Source organism: Podarcis tiliguerta (genome assembly GCF_965153285.1).
Source record: "Podarcis tiliguerta genome assembly, chromosome: W".
NCBI lineage: Eukaryota > Metazoa > Chordata > Lepidosauria > Squamata > Lacertidae > Podarcis > Podarcis tiliguerta.
The window spans coordinates 17,493,938-17,509,790 of NC_139552.1; the positions used below are offsets into that span (position 1 = coordinate 17,493,938).

Here is a 15,853-nt window from a genome sequence, read left to right on the forward strand (position 1 = left end):
ATGATGATCTTAAATACCCAAATAACAGTTCAAGAAGTGTTAGAGGCAATAAAGTGGACAAAAAATGGCAAGTCTCCTGGGCCGGATGGATTAATGGCAAAGTATTATAAAAAATTAAGTGAACAATTGGTCAATCCATTGAAAGATGTTATGAATGAGATTTTAAATACAGGTGAAATTCCAGAAACATGGAAAGAGGCTTATATTACAGTAATTCCAATACAAGATTCAGATTTGCTGCAAATTAAAAATTATAGGCCTATCTCATTGTTAAATAATGATTATAAATTATTTGCAAACATTTTAGTTAATATAATGAAAAAATATTAAATGATTATATACATCCAGATCAGGCAGGATTTCTTCCAGGTAGACAAATGAAAGAGAATATAAGAAATGAATGTAATAGTGTCAGCTTCGTTCCGGAGCTGACAGAGACTGGGAATGAGAACAGACAAAGAGAGATAAGGACACTGGAATGTGAGCTGGAATGTGAGAGGGAGGAGAGACAACCTAGCGGCATGACTTCAGAGAACAGAGAGCAGGCAGCAGATAGCAACGGTAACCTGATCCCTGAGCATAGTGAGCAAGGAAAGGGGAGCCAGAGCAGAGATATGCAAACTAGCAGTCTTAGCTCAGAAACGGAGGGAGGCCGGGAATAGCCAGCCCAAAAACTTGAAGGCGCGAAAAGGTCAGTGAGAGGAGGGGAAAAGAGCAAAAGCGAAAGGGCTTTTTCCCCTGTTTGGAAGAAGAGGAAGGGGAGGAGTTTAGACTCGGCAACTGCGAACTTGGAGTCAGACACGGAGTGAAGGAGCTCCAGAGTGATTTATGTGTTTGAGCAATAAACCTGAGATAATTACGACCAGTGTCTCGCTTCTGTGGGAGAGCCAAGCCATTACAAATAGAATACCTGGAGGTTAAAAATGAAAAGGAAGCAGCAATGATGTTTATAGATGCTGAAAAAGCCTTTGACAACGTATCTTGGAATTTCATGACAAAATTACTTGAAGAAATTAATTGTGGATCTAAATTTTAAAAAGGAATACAAGCAATATATTCAGAACAAAAAGCCAAACTAATTGTAAATCAGGTGATAACGGATGATTGCAAGATACAAAAAGGAACTAGACAAGGTTGTCCATTATCACTGCTTTTGTTCATTCTGGTCCTGGAAGTATGTGCCAGAAATGTAAGAGCAGGCAAGGAGATTATAGGGATAAAAACTAGGAAAGGTGAGTTTAAATTGAAAGCATATGCTGATGATCTAGTGATTACAGTGGAAGATCCAAAAAATTCCCCCCCTAGAGTTATAGAAAAGATTCAAAAATTTGGGGAAGTGGCAGGATTTAAATTAAACAGAAATAAAACAAAGTTATTAGTTAAAAAATTAAAGGAAGAAGAGAAAAAAGAGTTGGAGCAAAGTATTGAGATAGAAGTCCATAAAAAGGTAAAATATTTAGGGATATGGCTAACACCAAAAAATATAAATATCTACAAAGATAATTATGAGAAAGTGTGGCTTGAGATAAAAAGAATGAACCTCTCCCTACTAGGAAAAATAGCAGCGGTTAAAATGATTGTTCTGCCAAAAATGCTCTTTCTCTTCCAGACAGTTCCAGTAATTGTGAAGGATGATTGCCTCAAAAGTTGGCAGAAGGAAATTTCCAATTTTACTTGGGGGGGGGGGGGTCAAAAGGCCAAGGATACATAAGATACAGATACAAAAGACAGAGGCGGTTTTGCCCTCCCAGACCTTAAATTGTATTATGAGGCTGCATGTTTGGTATGGATTAGGGACTGGATAAAACTGTAGAGGGAAGAAGCATTGGACTTGGAAGGTCATGATAACAGATTCGGATGGCATGCATACTTATGGTATGGGAAAGGAAAACTGCATAAAGGATTCTATAATCATATAATCAGGAAATCATTAATGAGGGTTTGGGAGAGATATAAAGATTTAATAGAACAACTCCTTGGTGGCTCTCACCACTTGAAGCTTTGTTGCTCAAACCACTTGGCAAGAAAGGGAAGTGGCTTGCATATAGTGATTTATTAAAAGATCAAAAAGGAAAATGGAAATTAAAAGAGTACAAGGAAATAAAATACCATTTTCAGAGTTGGTTACATTATAGGCAATTACATGAGATGTATAAAGAAGATAACAAGAAAGGATTTAGTTACACCACTTCTAGATTTCAAAAGGAAGTTATAGAAGGGAAAGTGAAGTGAAGTTGCTGAAGGGTGCATATAGCATTCTGCTAGAATGGGAAACAAAAGATGAGGAGGTGAAATCGGTCATGATCAAATGGACACAAGATATAGGGCATAATATACAATTTGAAGATTGGGGAAAACTGTGGAAAACAGATTTAAAATTTACAGATTGTTCTCTTCTGAAAGAAAATTACATGAAAATGATGGTATATAACACCAGTACAGATAGCAAAAATGTATAAAACTGGGTCAAACATACGTTGGAAATGTAAAGAAAGGGAAGGGACCTTTTACCATATGTGGTGGGAATGTAGAGAAATTAAAAAATTTTGGGAAATGATATACAGTGAGATGAAGAAAATGTTTAAAATGACATTTATAAAAAAAAACCCAGAAGCATTTTTGTTAGGGATTGTAGGACAAGACCTGCCAAGGAAAAGAAAGAATTTATTTATGTATGCTACAACAGCGGCAAGAGTCTTGATTGCACAAGGATGGAAGAATGAGGAAACCCCGACAAAAGAACAGTGGCAAGAGAAATTGATGAACTATGCAGAACTGGCGAAATTGACATGCAAACTACGAGACAAGGACAACTGTGAGTTCAAAGAAGAATGGGAACCATTTATAAATTATCTAATAAAACAACAAAATGAATTGGACTCCCTGGAAGGTTTTGAATAAACATACACAAATTTATTGAGGGATAACATTGAAGAGAGATAATATAAGGATGTAAACAGTTTTATAATATGCAGAAGTTAACATTGGATGAGAAATCAGAGAGAGGAGGTGGGGAAGTGGTAGGGGGGAGGGAGGGAGAGAGGGAGGGTTTGTTGGGGAGGTGGGTGGGGAAAATGGGGGGACAAGGAAGATGATTTGTTTGGATAATTTGCTGTGTTAAAATTGTCAATAAAAAACTTTTTTAAAAAAAGGAAGAGGGCCTGATTTTTGCATTGTGCAAAAACCTCGCTTTATTTCTCTGATTATCTGAGTTTTTTACAACTCTGCAAAGTGGGAATTTTTGGTGCAACAGGTTGGGATATTCTAAAAGCTGCAAAGCACCTGGATTCCTCAAGTTTTGCAACCGGCAAGCAAGCTTGTGAGTGCCGAAAATCTTGCTTTTCTTCTTGGATTTGAGTTTTTTGCAACTTTGCAAAGTGGGAATTTTTGTGTAACAGATTTGGGATTCTTGAGGCTGCAGAGCAATTGCAATCCTCCAGATTAGGAAGAGGGCCTGATTTTTGCATTGTCCAAAAAACTCACTTTCCTTCTCAGATTTGAGTTTCACAACTCTGCAAATTGGGATTTTTTTCTGCAACACATTTGGGATTCTTGCTCCAAATTAGCAACCGTCGAGCCAGCTTTCTGAGGGGCCAAATTGTCCCAGAAATCTTATGTTTCATCTAAGATTTGAGGTTTTCCCCCAGGAACTGGATAAAAGTTGGATTGAGATTATTTTAAACGGATCCTCATGAATTCATATGATTTTTTAACTTGAATTAAATAAAACTACCATGATACTGTAGACTATGTCTTAGTCTGTAGGAAGCATAAAAAAAACCATGCACCCACTATTTCGTGGGGTGGCAATGGCGTAAAAACATGGTTGCAAAGCACGGATCCTCATAGATCCTCATGATTTTTGCACTTGATCAGCCCAAAGTCACCATCAGATCACACATCATGGCCAGGGGCACAGCCTGCACCACAAAACTCACGGATCCATGGCTTCCTGGCAACACCGTGGCCCAAAAACGTGGTTCTAAATCAAGAATCCTCATGGCTCCTCAGGGTTTTTGCATTGGGGCACCCCTAACTCACCATCAAATCACACGTCATGTCCATGGGCACAGCCTACACCACAAAACCCACGGATCCATGGCTTCCTGGCAACACTGTGGCCCAAAAAACATGGTTTTGAAGTACGGATCCTCATGGATCCTCAGAATTTTTGCATCGGGGCCACCCCAAACTCACCGTCAAATCACACGTAATCTCTATCGGCACAGTCTACACCACAAAAATCATGGATCCATGGCTTCCTGGCAACACCATGGGCCAAAAACGTGGTTTCGATGCACGAATCCTCATGTATCCTCAGGGTTTCTGCATTGGGGCACCACTAACTCACCGTCAAATCACACCTCATGGCCATAGGCACAGCATGCAGCACAAAAAGCACATATCCACGGCTTCCTGGTAACACCGCGGGCCAAAACCATGGTTCTAAATAATGTATGCGCTGAGGTTTTGCATTGGACCTCCCCTAATTCACCGTCAAATCACACATCATGTCCATGGGCACAGCCTGCAACACAAAAAAATATGGATCCATGGCTTCCTGGTGACACCATGGGCCAAAAACTTTGTTTATAACCATGGATCCTCATGGGTCCTCAGGTTTTTTGCATTGGCGCACCTGAAACTCACCATCAACTCACCCATCATATCCATGGCCACAGCCTGCACCACAAAAAACAAGGGTCCACGGCTTCCTGGCAAAACTGTGGGCCAAAAACATGGTTCCAAACCATGGATCCTCATGGATCCCTCAGGGTTTTTGCATTGGGCCATCCTAAACTCAGTGTCAAATCACACAGCATGTCCATGGGCACAACCTGCAACAAGAAAAACACGGATCCACGGCTTCATGGCAACACCGTGGGCCAAAAACCTTGTTTTGAAGCATGGATCCTCATGGATCCTCATGGTTTCTGCATTGGGACACCCCTAACTCACTGTCAAATCACATGTCATGTTCATGGGCACAGACAGCACAGAAAAAAAGCAGGGTTCTGCGGTTTCCTGGCAACACCGTGGGCCAAAAACGTGGTTTCGAAACACTACTCCTCATAGATCTTCAGGGGTTTTGCATTGGAACGTCCCTAACTCACTGTAGAATCACACATCATGGCCATAGGCACAGCCTGATCCACAAAAATCATGGATGCAAGGCTTCCTGGTGACCCCATGGCCCAAAAGCGTGGTTTCGAACCATGGATCCTCATAGATCCTCAGTGTTTTTGCATTGGACCACCCCTAACTCAACATTAAATCACATGTCAAGTCCAAGGGCACAGCCTGCACCATAAAAAACACAGATCCACGGCTTCCTGGCAATACCGGGGTCCAAAAACATGGTTTAGAACCATGGATCCTCATGGGTCCTCAGGGTTTTTGCATTGGCGCACCCCAAACTCACCATCAAATCACACATCAGGTCCATGGGCACAACCTGCACCACAAAAAACACGGCTTCACACCTCCTGGCACCACTGTGGGCCAAAAACGTGGTTTAGAACCATGGATCCTCATGGATCCTCAGGGTTTTTGCATTGGCGCACCCTAAACTCACCGTCAAATCAAACATCATGTCCATGGGCACAACCTGCAGCACAGAAAATCCGGATCCACGGCTTCCTGGCAACACCGTGGGCCAAAAACGTGGTTTCGAAACACTACTCCTCATAGATCCTCAGGGGTTTTGCATTGGAACGTCCCTAACTCACTGTAGAATCACACACCATGGCTATAGGCACAGCCTGCACCACAAAAATCATGGATCCACGGCTTCCTGGTGACACCATAGCCCAAGAACGTGGTTGCAAACCATGGGTCTGTCAGTACACCTTTGAGCTGATGCCAACAACTGGACTCAATAACTGGTTCTGCCCCGACTGGGCTAGGCGACTGAAGCACTTCCTGAGATCTTCCACTCCTGGAGAACAGGTCTAAGTGCACTGGACCCACAACTGTCCATTGTGAGCACCAAACTCAGTAGAGTATGAACAACACGGAAGAAAGCTGTGAAGCATAACTTCTTTATTTTGTAATAGCTACTGCAAACTAAACTAAAGAGCTACTAGCTTGCATGAGTGTTACAACTTTCACTCAGCCATCTAATCTTTACATAGATAACATACAGACTCCCACAAATTAGGCAGGAGCGGAAGAAGCGAAGAGCAGTTTCTGCCCCCTCCTTTCTGAAAACAACATATCAGGAGATTCTCGCAATGGGAGAGGGTGAAAATATCCACATTTGCCCCCTTTTCATACCGACCATTGCAGAATCTAACACATTTGCAATTTATGTATATACACAGCAAGTTGTTCCCTGTTAACAACTTTGGTTAGTGCATCGGCAGGTATTTCTTTCCATGGCATGTAGGATACTTTTACAATTCCTTTCTGGATGCATTCTCTAGCTCGGTGAAGCTTGATTTGTAGATACTTTGTTCTCTGTTTGCATCCTTCAGAGTGGAGCAAAGCTATACAAGCTTTATTGTCCTGATAGACTTGAACAGGACAAGTGACTTTCACTTTTACATCTTCAAACAGTTGTAATAACCACTCTATGTCCATGAGGGAAAGAGTTAAAGTGTTAAGTTCTGCTTCGCAAGAACTCAAGCTTACTGTTGCCTGCTTTCTACGAGACCAATCAAATAGGCATTGAGTATACAGGTAGCACACACCTGATGTGCTTTTGCCATTAATTGCATCACTGCCAAAACTGGCGTTGGCATAAATTTCAAGACCTCCAGATCTTTGGCTAGTAAGTTTTAACCTGTAATGCACAGTTCTTTTTAAATATCTCGGTATTCATTTTAGCACCTTCCAATCTTGAACTGTGGGTTGATTTGCATGTCTGCTGAGCAGATTTACACTTACAGCAATATCTGGTCTTGTACACCTTGCTATAAAACTGAGTTTACCTAATACACTCCTGAAAAGCATTGTATCAGGAAAAACATCAACATCAGCACCATGTTGATAACCTGAGACCATGGGGGTGTCTACAGCATTAGCATCGCTCAGGTTCAACCTTTCAGTGACATCATTTATTTTACGTGTCTGATGCAGCAAAACATCACCTTGTGCCTACCTTTTGTGAGAGATAATTGCTGACTTTTCCGAGATCTTTCATATCAAAATGTTTCTGCAGCTTTGCTAGAGTGCTTTGGTAAACATTCTCATTCTTCCACAAAAATAATATATAATCTACAAAGCAAATGCAGTAGAGTTTGTGCTGATTAGACTCTTTTACAAAAACACAAGAATCAGCCTTCCCTTGCTGAAAACCTAGGGAAAACAGCACTTCAGTCAGCTTGGTGCACCAGCATTGTGTGCTCTGTTTTAAGACATACAGGGATTTTTTTCAGCTTACAAACCATTCCCTGTTTTATCTGCACACCATCTGGCGGTGACATGTAGATATTCTCAGTGAGAATTCCATATAAAAACGCAGTAGTTACATCATGATGAGAAATTGTCATAACTTCCTCTGCAGCAATTTTCATCAACAGCCTAACACTTTCAAACTTTACTGTCATTGAATATGTCTCATGATAGTCCTGATCAGGTATTTGAGAAAAACCTCATGCCTCTAGTCTGGCTTTGTACCTGACTATTTTTCCATTCTGATCAGTTTTTGTCTTGTAGACCCACCTACTAGCAACACACTTCATGCCTGGTTCTGCTGGAACCAATTTCCATGTATCATTCTGCTTCAGGGAATTTAACTCGGCTTTCATGGCGTTTAGCCAAGGTTCAGCATCCTTTGCGGATAAATTTTGAACCTCTTTGTAGTTGGCTGGTTCAAAAACCGAATCTGAGATGCTAGTAACAGTAGCTTTAGCAAACACTTTGGAGTACCACTTAGGTGGTATGGCCTTAATTTTATTAAGTACAAATTTAAAAAACATACATATTCACAGCAAAAGAAAATACAAAAGAAAGAGAAAATACATCTAACCAAGGAAAAACAATTAGAGAAAGTTTTGTTTCTTTTCATATTTACAGTTATTTATACCTCTATAAAATGCTGTTTACAATAAAGCAGTGAAATGAAAGATAAGATATCGGGGGGAAAGAAAAAAAGAACAAAGAAAGAATAAAGAAGTAAAAGAAAAAGATCATTTTTGAAAAAAAAAAAAAAAGACTTCCACCGTTTACCTGACGCGTTTTTAATACTCCGTTCGTCAGAACCTCTGTTCTTCATATTTTCCCTTTGGAGTTCCTTAATGTCTCACTTTGTATTTTTTATATTACACACAAGATTATTCTAAACACAACCAGATTTTTGTAGTTGAGCCCTGGTTTTGTAAATAATCATTTAAGCACTCCCATTGCTTCATAACTATAGTTTTGGATTTTCTCCTTATTATATCTGTCAATTTTGCTAATTCCAGGTACTCGCAAAGTTTCCCCAACCATTCTCTTTTTGTTGGGATGCTTTCCTCTTTCCTATAGCTAGCAATCAAAATTCTTGCCGCTGTTGTCGCGTATAGAAATAAGTTAGTTTTATCTTTTGGGATATCTTTATCTAGAATTCCTAATAGATATGCCTCTGCTTTTGTGTGTGTGATGTCCTTATCAATTTTTTTATTTCGTCATGGATCATGTCCCAAAAGGTTTTAATCTTTGGGCAAGACATATCTATGTGGTATAACATATCTTTTGTTCTGTTACATTTCCAACATTTGTCGTTGTTCCTTTTATTTATTTTTGACAGTCTGTCAGGGGTTAAGTACCATCTGTGGTGAATTTTTCTGAAATTCTCCCTTAATAAATCACACGCAGTAAAATTTATGTTTGTGGTTCGAGGACCCCCAACCCCCCGTGAGGTGGAAATAAACACACAAGGACACGTGGTATAAGGTTTATGGGCAAGGAAAAGGCCACAACTTTATTGGTTACTGCAATGAAAAGGTATTGGCTTAGGCATTGGATGACCACAGCAGAGGGGTTGAATCACCAGTAGATGGAGCCAGTTGATGCCTATCCAACTATAGTCTCACCCATGATGTCACCGGGGGTTGTGCCATGGCCTCCAGCCAAGCAGGCATCGGACAGAATACACGACCGCCAGATTCCTTTAATGGAATACCCAAATCGAAGGCGTAGGCGATGGCCACACCTAGCCTTCCCACACAGCATAACACCCAAATCCAATGCCTAACCTACCCACCAATACCACAAAAGTTGTGACGGTTGCTACGAGGTCGGCGAAAAAACCCAAAGGCCTAATGCCAACAGGAAAAACTCCTACCAGGCCCCCAGACAACCGGGCGACCAACCTAAGGTCCATAGCAAGGCCAGAAAAGAACTTAAACCCTGAGCTAAAGGGAGTGGAGGGTGGGTGACTCGCGGAGCGGCGACGTCGAAAGAGGCCGAAGGGGGGGCCGGCGCCAGGAGATATACGATGGCCAGGCACGCCCCCGCTACGGGTGGCTCCAGGTGGGAGCCGCCCCCTGGGCGTGAGGCGCTGGCCAGGTGAGCCGGAAGGGGCAGGGGCTCACGCCCCTGCGTGGGCGGGGTTTGGAGCTCCCGCCCACAACCACTCCCCTCCCCTCTGGGGAGGAGAGTCTTTGTGGTTTGAGGACCCCCAACCCCCCGTGAGGTGGAAATAAACACACAAGGACACGTGGTATAAGGTTTATGGGCAAGGAAAAGGCCACAACTTTATTGGTTACTGCAATGAAAAGGTATTGGCTTAGGCATTGGATGACCACAGCAGAGGGGTTGAATCACCAGTAGATGGAGCCAGTTGATGCCTATCCAACTATAGGCTCACCCATGATGTCACCGGGGGTCGTGCCATGGCCTCCAGCCAAGCAGGCATCGGACAGAATACACGACCGCCAGATTCCTTTAACGGAATACCCAAATCGAAGGCGTAGGCGATGGCCACACCTAGCCTTCCCACACAGCATAACACCCAAATCCAATGCCTAACCGCCACCCGAGCCGAAAAGGCTCGCCGCCAATACCTTCAAAGCCGCAACCAATCCCTGACACTCCTGATTACGCTGTCCAACCATAAGTCATTCCCCTTATCCGTGAGGTGAACCCCGTCATCCCGGTATAAGGCACCATCGCCAATCCGGATGCGGTCATGACTGATAACTTGGCCATACAAAAAGCGCACCCAGCGGGACACGGCCCGGTTCAGGACTTTCCTGGATCTTTCAATGGCCATACAGCTCTGCGCACCACGCCAAACAGTTCTTTTCAGGAGGGAGGACCAAAACACCGTCGTTCCGGGGCACAAGGCCGCAATTTCATCCATATCAGTCCTTATGGCCCAAGATAAGTCCACACTTTTCCTGCTCACGAGATCATTCTCTCCCAATTGAATGATCAGAATGTCGGGGGGGGGGGGCGAATGCAGCCACCTTCGCCCTCAGCAAAGGCATAAGCTCCTGCCAGAGCATGCCTCTTCTGGCGAACCAATATACGCGTACTCCCGGATGTAAGCCCAGATTGTGAGTGAGGCCCCGGCTGACGGCCCTCTTGTGGGCCCAGTGAACAATACTGTGGCCGCAAATCCACACGTTCTTCCTGACAGCCACTATGAAATGAAGATGTGCTGGTCCCGGGGGTAAGGTACCTTGGGTGTAGCAAAGTCCACACGAAGAGGGGCAAGGTCCGAGGCAGAGTGCCGGGCGGTGAACAGGAACGCTGGAACAGGAGGCTGTGCAGGGAACAGGAACACCGGATGGTCGGGAACAGGAGGCCGAGCAGGGAACAGGAGTACCGGATAGTCAGGAACAGGAGGCCGAGCAGGGATCAAGAACGCAGGAAGGTCCGAAGCCAACAACGACGTTGCTCCCGCAACCTGGGGCCGGGCTGACTGGGCTTTTATCCTCTTCTAAGGCCAGGGGCGGTCCCGGCCCCCAGGAGCCCCGCCTCCTCTGGCCTTAAGGCGAGCACTCCTCCTGGGGGCAACCAGTTCCCTTCGCCTCTCTGCTCTAAACCTCTGCAGATCAGGAGAGGCCGAAGGGTTACTGGGCCCTGGAGGAGGCTCACCTGTGGCCACTGAGTCGTCAAGCCTCTCTGGGGCCAGAAGGGCTTCACCTGGGGCCAGCTCCTGATGCACTGCCACAGGTGCAGGCTCTTCAGCATCTAGGCCTGGCCCCAGTTCAGCCGGCCCTGGAGGCGGGGACTCCTGTGCAGGCCGGGATTCCTCTGTTTCATCCTCCGAATCGGAATCCCAGGCCATCACACCATCCCCCCTCCCAGGCCCCCCCCTCAACCGAGGGTCCGGACCCGGCTTGCCGGGGTACGTCGCATGGAACTCTCGGAGGCAGGCAGGTGCGTGGACGTTGGCCGCTGGTTCCCAGGAACGGTCCTCCGGTCCGTACCCCTTCCAGTCAATGAGATACTGCAGCTTCCCCCTGCGGTATCGGGAGTCCAGGATGCGTTCCACCTCGTACTCAGGCTCTCCCCGAACCAACACTGGCTGCGGTCGGGGACGGTTCGGGTGGAACTCGTCGGGTGGGGCCACCGGGCTCAAAAGGGACCTGTGGAAGACCGGGTGAACCTTCAGGGTTGCGGGTAACCGGAGACGAAATGCCACAGGAGAGACTTGGTCTACGATAGGGAACGGGCCGGTGAAGCGGGCGTCCAACTTCCGCGAAGGTCGAGAGGGGTGGAGGTGGCGAGTGGAGAGCCAAACCAGGTCACCGACGCGAAGTTCCGGCCCCACCTGGCGGTGGCGGTCGGCCTGGGCCTTGTACGCTTCCTTGGCCTGGTGCAGTTGCTCCACCAAAAGCTGTTGCTGGGACTGGAGCTCTTGAAGCCACTCCGTCACCGCCGGGACTGCGGATGCCGGCAGCACCTCTGGAAACAGCCGTGGATGATAACCATAACTGGCCTGGAACGGGGTCTGCTGGGTGGACGCATTCACCGCGTTATTGTAGGCGAACTCCGCCAATGCCAGGTGGTCGACCCAGTCATCCTGCTGGTAGCTGCAGTAACACCGGAGGTACTGCTCCAGCACCGCGTTCGCCCGTTCCGTCTGGCCATCGGTCTGTGGGTGGTAGGCTGACGAGAGGCAGACCTCCGTTCCGAGGGTCTGGTGTAGTGCTTGCCAGAACCGGGATGTGAACTGAACGCCCCGGTCGGACACCACGCGCTCAGGTAGGCCATGCAGGCGGAAGACATGCTGAAGGTACAGCTGAGCAGTTTCCTTGGCTGTGGGTACAGATGGACAGGGAGCGCAGTGCACCATCTTGGTGAAATGGTCGGAGAAAACCAGAAGGCAGGTACAGCCACGAGACGAGGGTAAGTCCACTACAAAGTCCAACGAAACCGTGTGCCAAGGGTGCGGTGGAACTGGCAATGGCTGAAGTAGGCCGGGGGGTCGCCCGGTAGGTCCCTTGGCGCGCCGGCAGACATCACAACCAGCAACGTAGCGAGCCACGTCAGCCTTCAGGCGGGGCCACCAAAACTCTCGACTGACCAGATGGGTGGTCCGATACCGTCCAAAGTGCCCCGCTGCTGGGGCATCATGGGCCATCCGGAGAACCTCCAGCCGTAGTGGCCCTGGCGGGATGTACAAACGACCGTGGTGCAGCAGAAGGCCCTGATGCAGGACCAGCCCCGGATACTGTGGGCTGGACCCTTCAGCCAGCTCCCGGAGTCGTTCCTGGGCCCAAGCGTCGACCCGCTGCTGTTCCCGCACCCGAACCTGCAGTGGCTGCGCCTCCTGGGTGGCCAGGAATGCAGCCGGAGGTAGGATCGTGGTGGGTTCTGCTTGCTGTACCGTGTCTGCGTTGTCGTCAGGTTTCCGGGACAGGGCATCCGCCTTCTGATTCTGAGAGCTAGGGATGTAGCGGATCCGGAACTGGAACCGGGAAAAGAACAACGCCCACCGGATCTGTCTTTGGTTCAGCTTGCGGGTGGTCTGGAGGTACTCCAGGTTCCGGTGGTCGGTTCTCACCTCCACCGGATGTCGTGCCCCCTCAAGATGGTGGCGCCAGACCTCAAAGGCTACCTTGATGGCCAGTAGTTCCCGCTCCCACACAGTATAGTTACGCTCCGCTGGTAGGAGCTGGCGGGAATAGAAGGCACAGGGTAAGAGTGGCGCTTCAGGACCAATCTGTTGAGACAAGACGGCACCGAGAGCCGTACTGGAAGCGTCGGTCTCCACCACAAAGGGTCGAGAGGGGTCAGGATGTTGTAAGATTGGTGCCCTCTGGAAACAGGCCTTCAACCCCTGAAACGCCTCCTCTGCCTCCTTGTCCCAGGAAAACGGCGTCTTTGGGCGCAGTAGCCGGGTCAACGGGGTGGTGCGATGAGCATAATCAGCGATGAAGGTCCGGTAGTAATTGGCGAACCCCAGGAAACGCTGTAGGTCCTTGCGGTTCCGGGGTGCCGCCCATTCTTGAACCGCTGTCACCTTCCCCGGGTCCATTTGCACCCCATCTGGAGAGAGCCGGTGACCAAGGAAGTCCACAGTCCGCTGATGGAACTCGCACTTGCTGAGCTTTGCGTACAAACGGTGCTCACGCAAGCGCTGCAGCACGGTCCGGACATGTCCCTCATGGCGAGCCGGGTCACGGGAGTAAATCAGTATGTCATCCAAATACACCACCACGTACTTGTCTAACAGGTCCTGAAACACGTGGTTGATGTAGCGTTGAAACACAGCAGGCGCGTTGCACAAACCGAAAGGCATAACCAAATATTCGAACTGCCCGTACCGGGTCCCAAACGCTGTCTTCCACTCATCCCCGGCTCGGATCCGAATCAAGTTGTAGGCCCCCCGGAGGTCCAGCTTGGTGAACACCTGTGCCCCTTGCACCCGCTCCAGCAGCTCCGAGATAAGGGGCAAGGGGTACCGGTCTGGGACGGTAATTTTGTTCAGGGCTCGGTAATCATGGCAAGGGCGGAGTTCCCCACATTTCTTCTTAACAAAAAGCACCGGCGCCGCGGTGGGCGAGGTGGAAGGCCTAATGAACCCACGCTCCAGGTTCTTGCGCAAGAAGTCCTGCAAAGCCTCGCGCTCTGGCTCTGTTAGGGAATATAAGCGACTCACTGGTAAAGGCGCTCCGGGTTGGAGGTCTATGCCGCAGTCAAAAGGCCGATGCGGCGGCAGCTGGTCTGCCCCCCGTTCCTCGAACACGTCCTGGTAGTCCTGGTACACGGCTGGGAGCGTGGGTGCTGCCTCCTCTGAGGGCGCGGCCGCCAGCGTTCCGGATTGAGCATGGGAACATGGGTCTGGGAAGTGCACGGTCCGTTTGACCCAGTCAATCTGAACGTTGTGGGCCTCCAGCCAGTCCATCCCGAGCACCAGGGGGAAGCGGGGCATAGAGGCAATGTCCAAAGTTCGCAACTCCCGGTGCTGCTGGAGACACAGGACCAGAGGCTGGGTCTCCTGAGTAACGGCACCTGAACGCAGAAGTCGACCGTCAATCGCTTCCACCTGGACCGGTACTGGCTTGTTCCGAAGTGGCACCTGATGATGGGCGGCAAAAGCAGCGTCCATATAGGAGCGGGTTGCCCCTGAATCTACCAAAGCATGGGTGAGGATCCAGGGCCCACCTGGAGGGTATAAACGTACCGAAACCATAAGATGTTGCAAGTCCATTGGTGCGGGCCCATTCTGTACGGTTTGGGACCCCCGGTAGCTAGGGCCATCAGCTACTGGGGTTGGCGGTTTCCCTGCGGCTGGCGTTTCTCAGGGCAGGACCGAGCGAAGTGTCCACTTCCGCCACAGTAAAGACAGAGATTTCCATCCCGACGCCGCGCCTTCTCTGCGGGGGAAAGGCGTGGCCGCACTGCCCCGAGCTGCATAGGCTCCTCCGTTAAATCAGTTGTGACCGTGGGGCTGCCGGAAAAAGCTGGTGCCGTGAACTGGAAGTGTCGGCGACCCCGGGCCTGACGACGATCCTCCAACCGGTCGCCTATTTGTAGACTCCGTTGAATGAGAGTGTCCAGCGTGGTGGGGCGTTCCATTGTGGCCAACTGGTCCAGTACCTCGTCCGAAAGCCCTTCGAGATACTGGTCCCGCAGTGCCGAGTCATTCCAGGTCAAGTCCTGTGCCAACAGCCGGAACTCCGTGGTATATGTGGCCACCGTGGACTTGCCCTGTTTCAAATGCCGAATCGCCCGGTTGGCTTGACTCTCTTTCTGGGGGTTGCCGAACGCGGCCTCCAAACGATTGCAAAACCCCGTATAGTCTGCCAGCAAGGGGGAGTCTTGCCTGAGTAGCGGCAACGCCCACTTGGCCGCCTGGTCCTTTAACAAGCTAATCAAAAAGTGCACCTTGGTACGGTCGTCAGGAAAGTTCCGGGCTCGCCCCTGAATATACAGTTTGGCCTGGGCCAGGAACATGGGAAAGCTGGCCGGGGCTCCATCAAATTTCTCAGGCAAAGCCACTGGGTACTTGCCCGGAGCCGGGGCGTCGGCCCCAGAAGCCGGTAGGGCTTCCAAGCGTTGCTGAAGTGCCTCAACCGCGTCACTGAGCTGCTGCACGGTGTGAGACAAGGCCTGGTTCTCCTGGGCCAAAGCCACCAGTGCAGCCGCCTGTTCAGCCATGGCCTCTGGCTCTTCCCGAACGCACCCCGACGAAGGGGGAGTGCGGGAGGTGGCGGGAGCAAACTGTGCTGGTCCCGGGGGTAAGGTACCTTGGGTGTAGCAAAGTCCACACGAAGAGGGGCAAGGTCCGAGGCAGAGTGCCGGGCGGTGAACAGGAACGCTGGAACAGGAGGCTGTGCAGGGAACAGGAACACCGGATGGTCGGGAACAGGAGGCCGAGCAGGGAACAGGAGTACCGGATAGTCAGGAACAGGAGGCCGAGCAGGGATCAAGAACGCAGGAAGGTCCGAAGCCAACAACGACGTTGCTC

At 48.8% G+C, this 15,853-nt stretch overlaps 1 protein-coding gene across 1 annotated transcript in view; it reads left to right on the top strand.

The window, feature by feature from the left end:
* Positions 1-907: 907 nt before the first annotated feature.
* Positions 908-15,853, top strand: part of LOC310668798 (inositol polyphosphate 5-phosphatase OCRL-like) — a gene marked incomplete at its 3' end in the record, with an annotated part of 733,402 nt that continues 718,456 nt past the window's right edge. The window contains 1 exon segment of the mRNA XM_083422126.1: positions 908-1,133.